At 37.4% G+C, this 17,938-nt stretch overlaps 1 protein-coding gene across 1 annotated transcript in view; it reads left to right on the top strand.

Annotated features, from left to right (window-relative positions):
• The window catches only part of ZNF385D (zinc finger protein 385D), a 410,559-nt gene that overhangs the window by 39,993 nt on the left and 352,628 nt on the right, over positions 1-17,938 (top strand). The window lies entirely within an intron of this gene.

The raw sequence follows: 17,938 nt of genomic DNA, 5'->3' as shown, positions 1-17,938 counted from the left end.
TTTAGTCTTTTAACTCAGATTCAAAACATCTGGGAGTATTTGTATTTTGTTCTTTATTTTAGAGTCAGGTGACCCTCCTATGTTGAATAGGACAGAGAAAAGCATGACAGAGCTATTAATAAAATTTCAGAACGAAACTGATCTTGCTTGGCTCTCTGACTGAGGAAGCCTTTGCCAAAGATGGTGTTCAGATTCATGAACTTTGCTTACTTTTTGCCTCAATTGTCCATAAAGGATTGCATTCTTATGTTAGAGCAAAGTTTAGATGCTTTGGTGTTATGACAGTGTTAGGCCAAAGGGCTTTTGGGTCCAGTCTGTGTCAAGTTAAACCTTGGAAACAAGGAGAGAGTGACTGCTGCTGAGCCAGGGGCAGGCTGAGTACTGTTTTGCGTGCAGAAAAAGTATATTGCCAAGCACTGAAACAAATCCCCCTTTGCTATGAATCCATAAGAAGATCTTTCTCTAGGAGTATTTGTTTGACTTCATGAATATTTAGCTTGCAATGTGTTTCGAATGCATTGTTACAATATTTCCATCGTAAATATGACCATTAAAAAGGACACAAAAAAAGAGGATGGCATTGGTTAAGACTGAGGCAGGGGAGTGTATGTCTTTATATGAGCTCAATTAAGCCTTAGAAGCTAGTAATTTATGGCCACATTGTGACACTTATGCTGACAGATAGAGTAGGATATTATGGAAAGATTCTGCCCAAATGGCTGAGGCTGCAAGCATTTCCTCATGGAAGGAAAGACGCAGAGAGGATATTCTCTGTGGGATTCAGTAGTGCCTGCAAGTGTGGCAAGTCCTGGGCCTTTTCCCTGCAGTGTCACTGACCATGAAAAACAAACAATCCTATGGTTCAGCCCTCTTATTTCTTCAGCCTTTTCTGCCTGCCAGTGGGAATGTACAGTGCTGATGCTTTTGGGATCTTTCCAAAGAGCAGAACAGCTGGGATTCAGACTTGTGCAGTGTCATGTTACTCGCTCTCATTGGCATTTCTGGGGGGAAAAAAAAAAGGAATTAAAACCCCCACAACCCTTAACACCAGATCTGGGCATGTGTCACATGGCTCTTTGGCAAACATTCAAAAGTGTATTCTGCTTTCTGGCATTTCCCTTGCAGTAAATATGTGCAGTTGCCTACTGGTGCTCAAATGGTATGTGATAATGGATTTTCCCATAGAGATGGGAATGTCATAGCAACCTTCTTAGTAAAAGGATAACTTTTAATCACACTAATATACTCCTGGTAATCTAGAGTAAGAAGGATATTTTCTATGGTGTCATGCTCAAAGAAATGTGAGACACTCACTAGGTTGTAAATAAATCTGCCTGCTCCTTCTAAAGAGCCAGAGACTGCAATAATGGCATTCAAAATGATGCTGACATCAGCCCAGTAGTTCTTGCCACGAGTGAAAGAGCAAATAGTTGCCATTTAATTCTAATGCATCAAGATAGCCTGGAGCTAAATAATACATTTTTGTTAGTAATTATTTAGCACAATCCCAAGCTGCAAAATAAATTTGCATATGACTCATCCCTTGAGGATTAGCTTGCTTAGAGGGTATATGGGAGCACAGGAAGGCAAACTACTCCAAGTTGATGGTTTGTTTGCATTATTTCAACTGATAAAATTATCAGAAGCCTTTAAATAAAAATGAAATCTAAATAAGTTACTGGTTTTAAACATTAAGGACTCCTGCATGCAATATTTAACAATATTCCATCAAAGATATTACCTTTTTATGTGAAAAGGAATGTATGAATACAAAAACACTTTCCTGAGTCCTTAGGTATAGAACCCCTGTGGTTGTTTTTATTAATGTTCAAATAATTGAATGCATACAGTACAGGCCATGTGAAATTCCTCCTCCTCTCATTCAGTAAATGGAAAAAAAAAATCAATTGATACTTACAAATCTTTGTGGATCGATTTTGACATAGCTTTAAAATGCAGCAGTGCTTGTGTTGTTTCTGACATGAGCTCAGTTGGTTAGAACACAGTGCTAATAACAGCAATGTGGGTTTGATCCCTGTCCAGGCTGTTTCATTAGCTGTTGGACTCAGTGGTCCTTTTGATGCCTTCCAACTCAGAATGTTCTGTGATTCTGTGTTGAACTCAATGTAAAATACAGAGAAGGTTTTTTCATTGGCAGTGATGTGAGTCTGTGTCTTTGTGCTTGTGGTCTTTGAATGAGCTGGATGTGACCAGTGTGGCTCCTAAGGGCTGGAATTAGGAGCTCCCGGCTCCACTGGAACATCCTCCCTCCTCATCTGTCCCTTGCTGGGCTATTGAGAGTGCTGCCCCCACCTTAATGTCCAATGGAAACATGCTGAAGAGCAGTATGCAATCTGGCAAATCCTGAAAATGACTGTACTGATGAGTAAAGAATAACATTTATTCCCAACAACCTCCCTCACTGGAAAATGTTCCAAATTTACACGTTTTACTCTTTCTTATTTTATTTTTACATCTCTGTGGTTTGATTGCTCCAAGGCAGCTCTGGTTGCATGAGAGTTGCAGAGCTTCTCCTGTTATCAAGGTATTACATTTAGCCAAATGTTGATGCCACAGTATGTATTTAACATGATATTACAAGGTCACTTATTTTGGGCAGCCTTCTCAAATGTGGGACATTTTCCTGGCTAACAAGCATCTCTCCTATGAGGGCTGGCTAGGAGAACTGGGACTCTTCAGCCTGGAGAAGACAAAGCTCATCCGTATCTTGCCAGTGTATATAAATACCAGAGGATGTAAGGGTGCAGCCAGGCTCTTTTCAGGTGTGCCCAGTGACAGGATGAGAGGCAGTGGGCACAAACTGATGCACAGAAGGCTCTATGTCTGGATATCAGGAAGCACTTCTTCACTGCGAAGGTGATGGAGCAGAAGAAGAGGTTGCCCAGGGAGGCTGTGGATTCTCCATCTTTGGATATATTCAAAAGTCATCTCAACAGGGTCTTGGGCAACTGATTGTGTGTGGCCATGCTTGAGAGGGAATTTAAACTAGATGACATTCAGAAATCCCTTCCAACCTCAGCCATTCTGAGATTCTGTGAAATCCTTGATCTGGTGTGTCAAGATTAGTAATTTCCATTTGTATGGGACTTTCGGGCAAAAAAGGGAAAGTAGAAGAGGAGAAAAAACAGTGTTAAAACAAATGTAGGAGATGGACTGCAAAAGGAGGGAAACACAGTCGTTAGGGTTAGCTGGTACTGCAGTTCTTGGTCCTCCGAGGGTAGTGAAGAAGTAAAATCTGGGGATGCTAAATAAGCTGATGTCCTAGGTGTTTTGGATCTAGGAATCCTCAATACCTAGGAATAGTGGTTGCTGGTTGGTATTGGAGTGGCTGCACAGGGACCTTGTACTGGGAATAGATACTGCCTGATGTCAGCTGAGAGCTGCTGAAACTGCTGCAGTCACTTGCAGCCCTTCCTCAGCACACTGACTGTAGGTAAATGGGGGGGTTAATTATGCTTTTTTAAAAGAAAAAAGAGAGTTAAAAACAAAAGGCTGGGATGGTTCATCAGTGAAGAAAGATGAATTTGGAAAAATCTGCCCCTCTTCTTTTGATACATTAGGTTTCAGTGATTACAGGTTAGGATAGAAGCAGCTGGATGCTCTGTGCTCAGATAGGCCCTCTCAAACTAATAGGTAGGTAGGTGTTATTGGCTATTATTAGCTAATAGATAGGGGCTATTATTGATTTGTAGAGTTCATCTTGACAGAGCTGCTACAAAGTCTGGGATTTTATTTCCCACCCATGTCTAAAGCTGCAGGAATTTGCCTGAAGCTGCTGCCAGTGGTAATTTCTCTCCAAATCAACTATCTTAAACTGGAATCAGACTAATAGTGGCTCTTCTGAGATGAATTAACCTTTATGGAAGTGTTATGTAGGCAATGCTGTGTCTACTCAGGGTGCGGGCTGTAGGTCCCACCACCTCCTTCCTCACCTGCAGCCTGACTGCCGGTTGCAGCTGAGTTCTTGAATCTGAAGCAAGGCCTATGTTTTCCAGGCTTCTTAGTTCTAATGTATGTGAGCTTTTTTTTTTTAAAGATACCTTTTTTGTTCTTGCATACCTCATATGCACACTTGGTAGCTGTATTTTCCATTGAGGGAAGTGATGAGGATGCTTTTATCTTGCTGAGGCAATCTAATATAAAACGGATGAGAAGAATGGCAGCAACTACAAATGTTTCCTTTGATAAGCATTATCTTTATTGGTGATGCTTAAAATTTACAAATGGAATAATGTTTCTGTGACTTGAGTGTTAAGACTTTTAAAGCTGAGTTTCATTAATAGGAAATTTTGTATCTAGGAGAAGAGCTTTTAATATGTATTTGCTAATTTCTAATGAACTTCACTGTGGCATTCAAATATATTTTGTTTACAGTGACAAGTGGGTGCAAATGAGGTTGTAAAGGTTGCCAATCTGAATGTTTTAGCTTTCAGTATTAACTTGGAGTAGCTCCTTCTGAGGGAAGGGTATATAAGGGAGGTTTTAGAATTTGAATCTAGCCCTGAATTGTGATTCATGGTAATTAGATTATTAACATTTGCTATAAAAATATATATGATTAAATTCAGCTGTGTTCATCCTGAAGATGACAGAGTAGCAAGCAGACTGACCTCAGAAAACTCCTTGGAGGTTCAGGAAAGGAACGGCATTTTATTGTAGCACAGAGGAAAGTGGAAGCACAGCACAGTTCAGACACCTGTATCATTATGGCAAAGGAAGATGTCTCTTAACTGGCAAGCCTGGGATTGAAGTGCTTTTCAAAAGAGTCACATTTGGGGAATAAGGAAACTAAATTGCCCTCATATTGTTGCCTCAGGCTTTGACCCTCAGCATAGAGTGAAGCCTTGGAGCTGTTCTCCATTTAATGGAGACAGGGAAGCATGTAGAGAAAATCTGGGAGGACTTGAGGTCTGAAAATCCTAGACAACCTAATCTTCCTACTGAATAAGGACAAGAAAAAATTCACTCTGGTTCGGTCCTCTGTAGTGAGTCTGCATGTTATCACTGACTTGGAAGTGTTGATTTGCTGATGTTGTGCAATCACAGGACTGAAATAATTTGGCTTCATCTTTAGCAAAAGCCAGGAAGATCTGAGAGTGGTTGCTCCTTATGATGGATAAATTATACATATATTAATATTTTCTTACACAAAATACTTGGGAGTTATTGCTTTAGATATTTTGCCTTCTTGAGTTCTAACTATTTAACACCTGTGTTTTGTCTAAGAGATGCTATAATTCACAGACTATATAACTTTTTTAAAAAATGGCATGCTACTGTGTTGTCATCTAAGGCATGCTTCCTAAGTACATTATTTATTGAGAAGTATGTCTAATCAATTACATGCCTTTATGCATGCTAATAATGACCTCATAATTAGAGCAAAGTGCATTAGATTTCAACATGTAGGGAATAGTGCTGTAGCATTACTGTTGACTTGCACCAAAGGTGTTAAGAAGCGGAAAAAATTACTGAGATCTCGAGTGGCATTCAGTAACCTGAGAAACCAAATTCTGGAAATAGATATAAGTGACAAGTCTAATTATGAATTTTACCCATGATATTCTGCCAAAAGTTAAGGAGCTATCACAAAAAGAAAGACTATTTTTTTAGTGGCCTTTTTTCAAATATTTCCTTTCAATAACTTTAGTGAGCTCTATGCATCTAGGTTGCGATGGAGACCAACTTGTATGGAAGCACTTAGTGGCCAGCACCTGCCCCTAGAGGTACAGAAGGATGGCATCATTTATCACAGGCTGTACCATGGGCCGTGGTTATATTACACAAAGTGATGACCTCCTGCCTTCTCTGGCTGAAGAATATAATTCCTCAAGTGCCTCTGCATGGGGCTATGGTCATCAACCTGTATGCAGTTGGATTTATTATTCTGTGCCTTGACTGCTTGGAAAACGTTGAAGTACTGGAGTTGAGTTGAACTACAAAAAGGAGATATTACTGCAAATGTTATAAATGACCTTGTTTATTTTATAGATGCTGCCAAATAGTAGAAACAGGTGGAAATAGGAATGTGAGTTTTAAGGCCTCTTGCATGCCTCTGCCAATCTGCATTTCTCTGCTGCTGTTACTTGTAGGCTGGTGCTAAAAAATGAGAGGAATAAAATTACTTCTCAGGCTAATTTTTTAAAAAACTTTTCGACCTGTACCAAATCCCAGATTTAGCTATTGATGTTTCAGAATAGTGGAAAGAAACTGCATTCTTAAACTGCATGGCAAATCTCTCAACCAACCACATGAAGATGAATTCTTCAAGCTTCAAGTTCCAAAGCTTGGTTTTAGGTCATGTCAGAGTAATTAGTGATATCTGTATGAATTTGTATCACTGATAAATTCAGCAGAAAAATTACAACTTATTTGCAGGTAAATGCATTGCAAAATTCTGTTGCCTTAGGTATTTGCTTGCTCTCTTTTCTTTCCTGTGCTTATGTGAAAATATAGTCATGATTGCATGGCAGATTTACTGTTGTTTACTTGGTTCTAAATAGAGAGGAGGAAAAAAAAGCATAGGCCTTCTACGGTGCTTTTTTCCTTGTGGAATGTGATTTTCTCACCATGCAGCTTGATTGTGCCAAAGGGATTCAGAAGTGTCCAGGGCAGCCCACAGGATGGTCTTGACAATGCTGCAGCTGAGCTGGGCCCTCTCAGCTGAGTGACACCCAGGGTCAGACTGGGTGGTTCCCTTTTCCAGTCACAATTAGAACTTGGAAATACAAGAAGAGACCTGTTCAGTTATGTCCATGTAGGATAAGTTCTCTCTTCCTGGGCACTGCAGTGTGTTCTCTTGAGAGCCCTACCAGCCTGTGGAGAGGCTGAGGACGCTGTTGGAGGTTTGCAGTGAGCTGCCCCCACTTCCATGGCCACCCAGCTCCCACGCATCCCCTGCCTGCAGCCTATTGCTGGATGTGCTCCACTGGGGCACGTTGGTGCAGGAAGATAATTTTAGAAGTCTGATGTAAACTGGAGACTGACAGATGACGTGTACCAAAGTACCTTCTCCAGCTGTTCCTTGGAAATGGAAGAGTTTTGCCCAAATAATGTGTTATTGTCTGTTCAAGGTCACCTGGAAAAGTGAAGGCTGTGAGTGTTCTCGAACTATGGTTTGAAGCAAGGTCATTGTGGTAAAGATTTACTCTCTTTTGATATTTTGGCTGTTTCCTGCCCCAACACCATCTCTGGGCAGCTGAGATTTCAGTAGTTTTTGAATACATTTAATCAAGATGCCTTTGGGATTCTTCCTGTAATATCTTGGTAATTTCATTAAATAACTGCCTTTAGTTATCCCCAAATTTCATTTTGATTGACTTTATTAAATGGGCTTTGACTTTCCTGACATTTGAGCAGGAAAAGCTTTTCCTGGCATTTGCAAATGTTCGGGGTTTGTTTGGATTACTTTCTTTCTTGTGGGGTTTTTTTTCCCCTTCTGTAATTAAGTTTTATGACAGCACTTCCAATTGTTTATGTGCTTATATAGGAGTGCCTAGACCTGCTATCACTGTTTCCCTTTTCATCTCCATTATGTTCTTTACTGTACTTAAAATTTTCAATTTAGCTGTTGTAAGAGACATTGGCAAAACTGGATTTTTTTTATAGGCATGTATAGATTCACATAATTAGATCTCTGCATCATGTCTAACCTAGTAGTGTAGTGTTGTTCATGAACAGCACTTCATAAATTTTGCCTTCTATTCTGATTTAGGGCTTTTAGACAAATAATTAAATGTCAGATTATTAGTTGTAGGTTTTATAAAAGTTAAAAAAAGAAGTGAATTTTATGTGCCTGATGATGAACCTGATGTTTTTAACTCTGTGTTCTTGGCAAATCCCAAATTTAGTGAGCAACCATGGTGAAAGTGACAAGCCATTGCTAATTAAGTTATGCTTTGGGCAAACTGATTATGTGGGCTATTTAAATGGCTGTTTTAGGGTAGATATGTATTTTATTTCCCTGGCAAAATTTTGCAGTTAATAATAAAGCCTGAAGTGCCTTGATCTTTAACCCAAAAAATTAACTTATGTAGAAAGAAATGAAGGTAAGTAAATACAAGTTCATTAAAAAGAGCTCAGAGGAAAAAAAATGAGTGTAGGGTAAAATACAAAAAGAAATTGGAGAACGTTAAGTAAAAGTGGTGGAGAAAAACAGTGATTTCTTTTTCCACTCAGTGCTAGATGGAATAAACTTATACATCACAGTAGCAAGGGAAATGCATATGGAGAAAAAAAGCATCTGGCTACAATAAGAGATGATTCTGGGAAAATGAAGCGAAACTAAGCACTATGTCATAGCTGCAGTTAGTGTGAAGATAAGAATTGTAGGCTACATCTTTTTAATAAAATAAGGCAAAGCAAATTATTTTTTCTTTCATTTGGTAATGTGTTTGAGGAAATGTCCATTAATTCATGTTCAATGTCATGGAACAGAATTAAGGGGGAAACAATGGCAAGCTTTCTGAAATGTCGATTTGTAGTTAGAAATTCAGCCAACAGACATTTACTTGAAGCAATAGGTATGTCTTTCCTTTTTTTTTTTTTTTTACTAGTTAATCTGTGATGAAAAATACTTTCACAGTGAAGAGGGATTAATGGGGAGAATTATAATTCTGGTTTATACTACCTTCTGACTCTTGGTTCATTCTGGAGAGTAAGAAGACTGAGAGTCAAGTTTATATCCCAGTAAAATGTGCTTAGCCATGTAGGTACTCTTGTAGTTGCTTGTCTTGAAAATTGTCTGCTCAATTTTTATTATTATTATTGCTATTTTATTGTAAAATTCTGTACCTTCCTGTGTTTTGTAACTCCAGTCTTGCAAATGTCTGTACAGGACTTTTGAGGTTTCCCACATTTTCAGAAGAGAAATGGCTTTTATTTAGTTTTGGCTTACATTTTTTCAGCTGTTCTGATTTTTTTTTTTTCTTGTAGAATAATAGTTCCTAAAGATGGACCCTCCTCAAAGCCTTGGCCTATGTGATACCTTTTGACAGGAATTCCAGAATTTTTTATCCCTCTCTCTCTCATATCTAAAATATATTCTGAAATTTTTGAAGTATTTCTGAAATTTTTAATTACGATAAATACTTGAGAAATCTATACATAAAATTCAAGGTAGACTTTTAATAATTTTTAACATTCTGTCAGATAGCAGAGAAATATTTTTGAAATGAATTAGATGGTTGTTAGTCAGGCCTTTTCATCTTGAGTCCTGCCTTTTGCTTGGGCAGCTAACAGAATGGTATATCTAATTTTTTTCCCTCCTCTTTTAGATATTACAATATAACCTACTTTCCCTTTTCCCCTATTCAACATATTTTTGTTATCTTTTTCAGTGCTACATTGAGGAAAAATGTTAAATATTAAATCAGATAAAAAGTGAGACAGTATGTTCTCTTTGTGTTTATTTATTAAGTGTAAATATTTTAATTCCATTAATAAAAGCTAGAATTGAGAATGATGCTGGAAATTTGGAGAAGGATAGCAATGATGACAATAGCTTGATAAGTCTAATAATAAAATTTATTTTAGGAAATAGGTTTGACTGTCCATATCATAGATCTGAGTCTATATTGATTATAGGAGCATAGCACTTTTGGATTCCTGGTGCCATCTTGGGATCCCTTAATTTCCTACCCGTTGTTTTGAAGTGCTCTTCAAGTTAAAACCTTACTCTGCTCTCATCCTTATTCCATTTTCCTATTCTTCATCCTTCTCCTGAAAACATCCCACTATATAGTACTAATTTCACTGCTGAGAATACACAGATACAGTAAGCTACAGTGCAATATTTTTAGTATTTCAGTAATATATTATTTATATATTACTGACACAAGTAGTGCCTGGAAATTCTCTACTGAGAGCTATGCAGCAGTACCCTTTCAGTCTTACATTCATGCTGCCAGGATATTGCATATTTATTTAGTGTCATTGGGATGTAAGTGAGAAATATGTTTATGTTGCAATGCATTGTCCCAGTATATTTTACCTGCATGCATTTTTTGAGTGTCTGCCTGCAAATGCCCCTCACCTTCCTTCAATTTGTGCAGAAAAAATTGTTTGTTTTCTCATAGAATCATTAACCATTGTATATTTCAAGAAAATATCTTTGATATATTCTTCTATTATCTTTGTGTCTTTGTACAAAACCTGTTCTTTGGGTGCGCTAACTGCATTATTCCATGAAACTCTGCCAATAAAAAGAAATAATGTATGTCTTGAAGATCAGGGTTCAAATTTATCAAATTAATTCAAGATTTTTCACATGGATGAGAAAAAGCAGTATTTGACCTGTGCTACTCCATAAGAAAGTGACAAGCTGTTGAATTTTCCTCCAGAAGGTTCGTTCCCTAGAGCTTACCAAGTGTCTTGTCATTTAGGATCTGACTGCCCAGCACTGTTTTCTGAAAAATCCAATACAAGGTTGGGAATTTTTAGGGAGAAGTAGAAAGCAGAGCATCATGGTGACACTGAATGATTCCATGGTGTGTTCAGTATTCGAATCCAGTCTCTGTCTCTCAAAAAACATGAAGTAGCGTTGGAGTGGGCTCTATAAAGAGCAGCAAGTATGATCAAGGGTAAGCAATGACTTCTGTCCAAGGAGGGTCTAAATTTGCTGGAACTCTTTATCCTGAAAAAGGGAGCCTATTTTAGAACTCTATAAAATCATAAGTGGCATCAAGAAAATTAATAGGGAAAACATGTTAGCTGTCTTATCCAAGAAAAGAACAAGAGTTTAGGGCATAAACCGAAATTGCTGCAGGAAGCTCCAAATAAAAGTTGACATGGATGTAAATTATGGTTGGAGAATTTAAAAGGAAAGAAATCTTTGAAGCACTATTTTAAAATAAAACCAAAGACCACCTTCCCTGCCCCCACCCCCCAAAAATGAAGCAAACAGTCTTTAAAGGAAACCTCAGTGTTCCAGTCTTTAAACCCCTCAAGCTGTTGGAGTCTGAGGATGTTCTAAGCATTCAAGATATATACTTATTCCATTTTGAAACTCTTGCATCCCTCCAATTGACTTTTGTTCTTGTAGACATCCAAAGAGGACTTGGGTTATCTTGGGTAGGCTAGGGTCTACCAGCAGATTAGCAGGTAGAATAAAATTATTTTAAAATATATTTTATTTTAAAATAATACTTGCTGAACTATTTCTGTACATACATATCTAGAGATACCCAAAGGCTTTATTCACTGTAGTTCAGTTTAAAGTAGTATGCTGGGGTAGGAAAGTGGTTTCCCAAATTCTGCACTTGTAACAGTGATAAAATTCTTGCTACTTGTATGAAAATATGCAGAAATCTGTTTTGAGCTTTATGGCATTTTTTAAAGGTTTTTTGGTTTACTTTTCTGTATATATATTTTAAAGTAAAAACTATAAATGTTGTAATGGTGCAAAGAAAATACATTATAAAGAGTATACATTTTTTTAAGAACACAAGTGGTCCCATATATTCCATTTGTATAATCCCTGCTTTTGAGTAACACTTGGTGAAGGAGTTTAATGGTGCCATTTTTCTTCCCCTTTTTCATGCACTGTCACTATATATAAAGAAATCTCTTCAATAGCACGTATATTGTTACTGGGAAAAAGAAAGATTTTGTTTCCTCCAGCAAAGTCATAGAGGCATTTAGCGAGGAAATCCTAAAGATCTCAAGGAGGTTTTTTAAGGGGGGTGGGCTGAAAATAATTTTGACAACATTACTAATGTCCAGGTGTGAATAACAGTACTCATGGCATTGTTGAAACCGTTCTCTTTGCAAAGCTCTGCTGCAAGGACTATTTGTTAAGAAGGCAACCCAGCAGATTGTGCAAAAGACACAATCTCCTGGTCATCTTCCAGTGATAAAAGGACCTAGAAGTATTCTGTACTTTGCCCAAGTATTTGGATCCTGCATGATTTATTGAAGCAGTTTATCTACAAAAACAGCATTGCAAGTTTTTAAAAAATAAAGGTATTTAGTTATATTTTAAGATAAAAATTGACAGTGGGTCCTGTTTTGTGTTTTAGTTATTTATAGGTTCCTACTGAGTGCCTTGAGCTATGCATATAGAAATCACCTATGCTATAAAAACGACCAACTGGTTCCTTCCCAAGAGGCTTTTTTCCTGGTACAAAGCAAAATAAAAAATTGCTTATAGAGCACATCTGTGATATTGTGTAACTTAAATTTCTCCTGCTGCTTGACATTTACTTACCCAGGGTGTAACTCAGAGACTGGTTTATCATTGTGGTGACTTTTTTTTCTTTAATGAACATGAGTGTGTTAAATTTAAATAACTACATTAATGTCACATTGTTGCTGAAATTTACACACATAGAGTGAGTAAATTTGGAATAATGATTCCCACAATGCTCATAACTTGTCCTTTTTCTCGTGTGAGCTGTACTGTTTTCTGTTACCTTCAGTAAGCCCTTGTGCCCTGTTAAAGACAGAATATTGCTTCTCTGGTTGAATCACTGCCTTTCTTAGATACGGCTTTGGATTTTACTAAGTTTGTAATCATGGTATAATTTCCTCAGCAGTAGTTTGATGTCAGTGAAATAAATACAGTGGGAAAATCCAGAAATATCTCTTTCCTCAAGCACGATTTTAGCTCAAATGAGGACAACGTCAGGGACTGAAATGATGCAGAAATTCTGGCCAAGGGAAGGTCAGTCATCAGGCTTGAATGCAGGCCAAACAGAATTTTTGGTTTTTTTTTCTGCCAGAGCTTGTTTTGACTTGACATTATAAAATATCTCTGCTATAGGTATTTTGCAGCTCCACAGTGTTAGGCTGTTTCAACATGTTCCAGTAATGGGATTTCTGCTGGCGCAGTGACATTCTTTTCTTAGGTGAGATCAATTAACACAACATGCAAATGCTCTAGATTTAATTTAGTTGACTCTAAATGAACAGTTACGCCAGATTATCTGTGTTGGCAGGAGGTATGAATCTTTTCCTGAGAAAGGCTCTATTGGAAATCTTTTCAGCCAGAGTTGTGATAAAATTTTTGGAATAAGAGTTTAGGTCTATAGCTTGCTTGAGACAAAACAACAGATTGGGGAAGATAGGTATTGGCATATCTGAAACTTATTCTCAGAACAATGTGAACTCATTGGAAATTTAATTTAATCAGAACAAAGCGAGTGACTGCAGGAACAGCAGCTTCTGTTGTTTCTGTGTAAGTGTAATATGTGCTTTTACTAACTTGTGAAAAATAAAGCAAAAAAATGTATTAACTTGAAGAAGGGTGGTTTATTATCACTCTTGGAAACTTTGCTTTTTCTCATAAACAAGCGTCTTCTAATTGGCAAATGATAGAGTGTGGCTCTGTAATAAGAAAGTTATTTTAAGGTCAGGCCCTACCGGACAAAAAATCCTTTAGTGCCATTATTAGCAAGTATTTTAGCCAGTGGCAAAGGGCAGGCTTGTCAGGCAGTCAGAAAATGTCGACAGAGGAATTATTACAGTGGATAACCACAAACCTGGTGTCAACTGTATAGTTTAGCCCTACGCCCTGCAGTATTTAGGCTTCTCTTCCCCTTCAAGGTGGCGTCTCCACAGGCTTCTTTGCAGATCAGAAAGCAATGAATTGGGGTTTTTTTCTGTTTAAACAAGGTAATTTTCACTGTTCTTTTTGCTTTTTGTTTTTTTTTAATCTCTATAGATGCTTGTATTTATGTACTTGAAGTGAAAGATTACTAAATTAATCATATGTTTTACTAATTGGTCTGGTATTCAACCTGGCTGAGATCTAGCAAAAACCATATTGCAGAATCACTAGTTTAGAAGATACCTTCAAGATCACTGAGTCCAACCCATGCCCCAACACCTCAACTAAGCCATGGCACCAAGTGCCACATCCAATCATTTTTTAAACACATCCAGGGATGGTGATTCCACCTCCATGGGCAGACAATTCCAGGACTTTGTCACTCTTCCCATAAAAAATTTTTTTCCCTGATAGCCAACCTTGCTTCTTGTTTCACAGTGTGTATTTTTAGCTATCTCTGTGCATAGAGTAATGAAAAATAATCTAATGCATAGGTGAATAATGTATTTCACATATGTAAAAAACAAACAAAAGGTGTTTATCCAGCACAAACAAACAAAAGGTGCTTCCTCCAAGTAAATTGTCAAGCTAAGACATTTTATCCTAAGAATAATTTTATTTTAATAATTTACAGAAGACTCATTTGAAAGTTCTTTCGCCTTAATGATTTCTGTTGGTAGCACAAAGCTCCATTGTCATCAGCATTCTGCACCTAAACCTGCCATCTGCTGGGGAGCTGCCAGATACATTAACTCTTATCAACTTAACAGAGATTTGTTTTAAGAGAGGCTGCCTTCTTCATAAGACGTTGAGATTGAGCCTTGACACTTAATCTAAATACTGGAGCTAGAGGGATTTTCCTGGAGGTAATGTTGAGTGATTATTAGTTGATTAAAGTAGTTCTCTGTGTCAGTTTCAGTCTTGAATTGGCCTCCTATGTGCCGGAGACAAGGGTTTATCATGCTGATGGACATTGGTGTGCAACTGAGTGCTTTTCACATAAATTGGAAAGAGCAGTTGGGTAATCCCCTTTTGCAAGCTGTAGCAAATCCCACAGAGTAGCTCTGCAAACATGTCCATCTAATGCTGTAGCACAAAGCAGCTAAAAGTTACATACCTTTTCCACCTCCTGTTTTCATAAGATAGATTTCCATGTGTGTCAAATTTGTTATGTATGACACAAGTTCATTTAAAAATAAATAGACATTCTCAGGTAATGAAATTTTAAATATGTCAAAAATGTAATGGGACTGAATTGGATATTCATCTTATTGACTATGAACAGAAGAGCTGATTGTATAAAATAATTATTTTGAGGGTTTTTTTTGTACTGAAATCAGAAGTAAATATAATTTTTAAGCCTATAATCGCAGCAATAGTGAGCTCTCATGCCATGTTCCAGGTGTATTGTGGTTGGACTTGTAGCAAAAGACAGGTCTGACTCTGGTCTTCTGCCAGCTTTGCAAGAAGGTGCTCAGTTCCAAGGTAAATATAATATTTTGTCCTCATTGTACCTTTGTAAAATTAGTAAGATTATGATGAAATAACTAATTCAAATAAAAGAAGAATCTAATTTACAAATCATGTATGAAAATTGTCTTTAGATTTCAGGTGTGGCATAAAGTAGGAGTTCTAATTTCCAGAAACTTATCTTCAGGATTTTTTTATGAGCAGTTGCTGTTAACTTAGAATATAGAAATGTGATCATGTAGTAATTGCATTTCCATCTGCATTAACTTCATCAAAACTCTTACCTGACAGCTCTTGTTTAGTTAGATGTATTGAGAGTCGCATATGATTTGGTAGGGCTAATTTGGATAATTTATGATTTTGCCTCCTTTTCATCATGAGGAGCTGATATTTGAAAAGGCGCGTGTCAGAAAAGATTTGTTTAGGATATAATGGCACAGATCTGCAGCTTGCAAAAACAGTAACTGAGGAGGCTGCTGGGGCTGTCACCTTACTCAGAGGAGATCTGGCACAGGAAGGGGTCTTGTCCAAGAATCCCTGTGTGAGGAAAGAGGGCCCACAGGGCTTCCTGAGCCCAACCATCTGCACGTTGACGTTGGACTTGACTGCATAGCCTGTCCCACGGTGTAGAGAAGGAAGTTTCTGGAAAACCAGTGCTGTCTACTGCCTTCTGGTGGAGTTTCCCGTTTTCTGCCTCATTTGGGGTTGCAGTGTATGTTTTTGTGTTTTCACAGATATGCACAAGGTCTGATGTACAGTGTATAGAATCAGGAAAGATAGCTACCTGAGCTACTCATAGCATCTTTCTTCAGTGACGCCTTGAATTTTTATTATTCAAGTTATCTTTAAATAGGTCAATATTAATGCAGTATTTCTAAGCCTATATTCTTCCCAATTTCTTGATTTTATCTTTCTTCAAATTCTTGTTTGGTAATTTTTGTCACAGGTTCTGTAAATTCCAGGTGACATTGATTACTCCAGAGATACATAATTAAGATTCTGCTTATCGTACAAGAGTGGAAAAGAAAATAATTTAGTTCTTCCACTTTTCTTCTTGACTAATGTAAAATTCATTTTTTTTCCCGTAGTATTAAAAGTTACATGATTTTTTTTAAATCTCTCTTCTTTGTATCTTATGTCATTTGTACTTACTGTGGCTCTGAAGATTTATTTACCGTGAAGTTCCTGTGAAAGTGAGTAGCAGGAATATGATTGAGATTTTTACATTTGTGTCAGACAAATATTGGATATTCAGTAAATTTTGGTTTTTAGATTTTCATATTTCCCATATAATGTATGATATTGGCCAGTTTTGATAGAAGGAAATTAAAGCCCAAAACACCTCTGCTGAAAGTTTCAGAAGTAACATTCCTGTTTGTATAATTTAACCTTTTTATGTGTTTCTGAGCTATTACCAAGTAGCAGCTGATATGGGGAGGGAGAGGCTTAAGTGGGTGTAAAGCTTTTTATCAGGCGCTTTAATTTTTGATAGATTGCTGTACATTACTCAGTAAAAACTGACAAACCAGATTAATGGTTTCATGAAGGTTCTCTATATGTGCTGAATTGTCCTCCAGCTCATATTGTAGACCTGAATCTTCTACTGACTAAAACTTTCAACTGAGTTCTGGCGAAACAGATATCCATACAGTGAAGTTAAAAATAATAATTTCTTTAAAAAAGATTTTTGTACTATCCTTTCTGAAATGAAGGTAATACTAGTTACCTTAGAAAAATTCTTTTGTTTATAATGAACTTTACATGTCTTAGACAACAGAAGGAAATTTGGAGCACAGAAATACTTCTAGAGTTTAAACCATAAATTTTTATATATATAAACTCCTCTTCTTCACCTCCTGTCCTCTGCATGATCCTTGCACTATGAGTTCAAATGCTGCGCTCGGAAGGAATAGTGTTGAATGACTATGGTTTTATTTTTAATTTTTGTTGTTCTTTTAGTTAAATAAATGGTGTCTGTTTATGAAGGGAGCGAGAATTGTTTTGCAAGAATTGGCCTACTTTGTTGGCAAATGGTGATGGACACACAGAGAGATGTATTTTAAATGAGCTGCCTTCTGCTGGAGTTTCCCGTTTTCTGCCTCATGGTGATGGACACACAGAGAGATGTATTTTAAATGAGACTGATCCAGGGAGGTGCCTTTGAAGCAGCTGTGCTGGTTCTGCTTCATGTCAGCTTTGTGGTTGCTGGCCACTGAAGGATGCCACAGTCATTCTGAACCTTTGAATTAATGATTATTTGAAAGACTGTTAGGAAGAGGAAGGGAAGGGTCAAATTGAAAACTGCATCAATTTATGTAGCTTTATTCTTAAAATAAGGCAAATGAAGCCTGAGGTTGTGTTGTGTGTGAGAGTAATATTTATCTGTTCCTGTTCTTCCATTCTGGTGGTGTTGCTTTTCCCTCAGAACAGTAATTTGTGGCTGCTGCATGACCACACTTGGCAGTGGCACATGGAGAGGAGAATTGGATACAGCTTTCTGGTCAGGCATGAAGGGGATTTCAAAATTGCCTTGAAAATTCAACAAAATTGAGTAAGTGGTTGTGTTGGTCAGACAACAGTAAAGATTTTAAAATAAGCCGGGTCTTTTTTATCTTGCCCACACTCCCATGACACCTTTTAGGATAAAGAGAGTAAGTGCTATTCACTTGGTCTGGAGTGGTTACAGTTGTGAGATAATACAGTTGGCTCTTCAGTTTGTTCTCTAAGTCAGTATTGTATTTGGAGATGTGCTTTATTGCTTGTATCACTCAAGTGGCGTGCAAGTGAAGAGGGATGTAATTGATTTAGCAAGGGTGCGCTTTCAAATACCGCTATATATTTTTCATTAACAATAAATGGAAAAGGAAATTACTTTTATTTTGCAATGCATCATCCTCTTTA

Source organism: Pyrgilauda ruficollis, unplaced genomic scaffold, assembly GCF_017590135.1.
Source record: "Pyrgilauda ruficollis isolate IOZ18807 unplaced genomic scaffold, ASM1759013v1 scaffold2, whole genome shotgun sequence".
NCBI classification, from domain to species: domain Eukaryota; kingdom Metazoa; phylum Chordata; class Aves; order Passeriformes; family Passeridae; genus Pyrgilauda; species Pyrgilauda ruficollis.
This window is presented reverse-complemented; position numbering and strand designations above follow the sequence as displayed.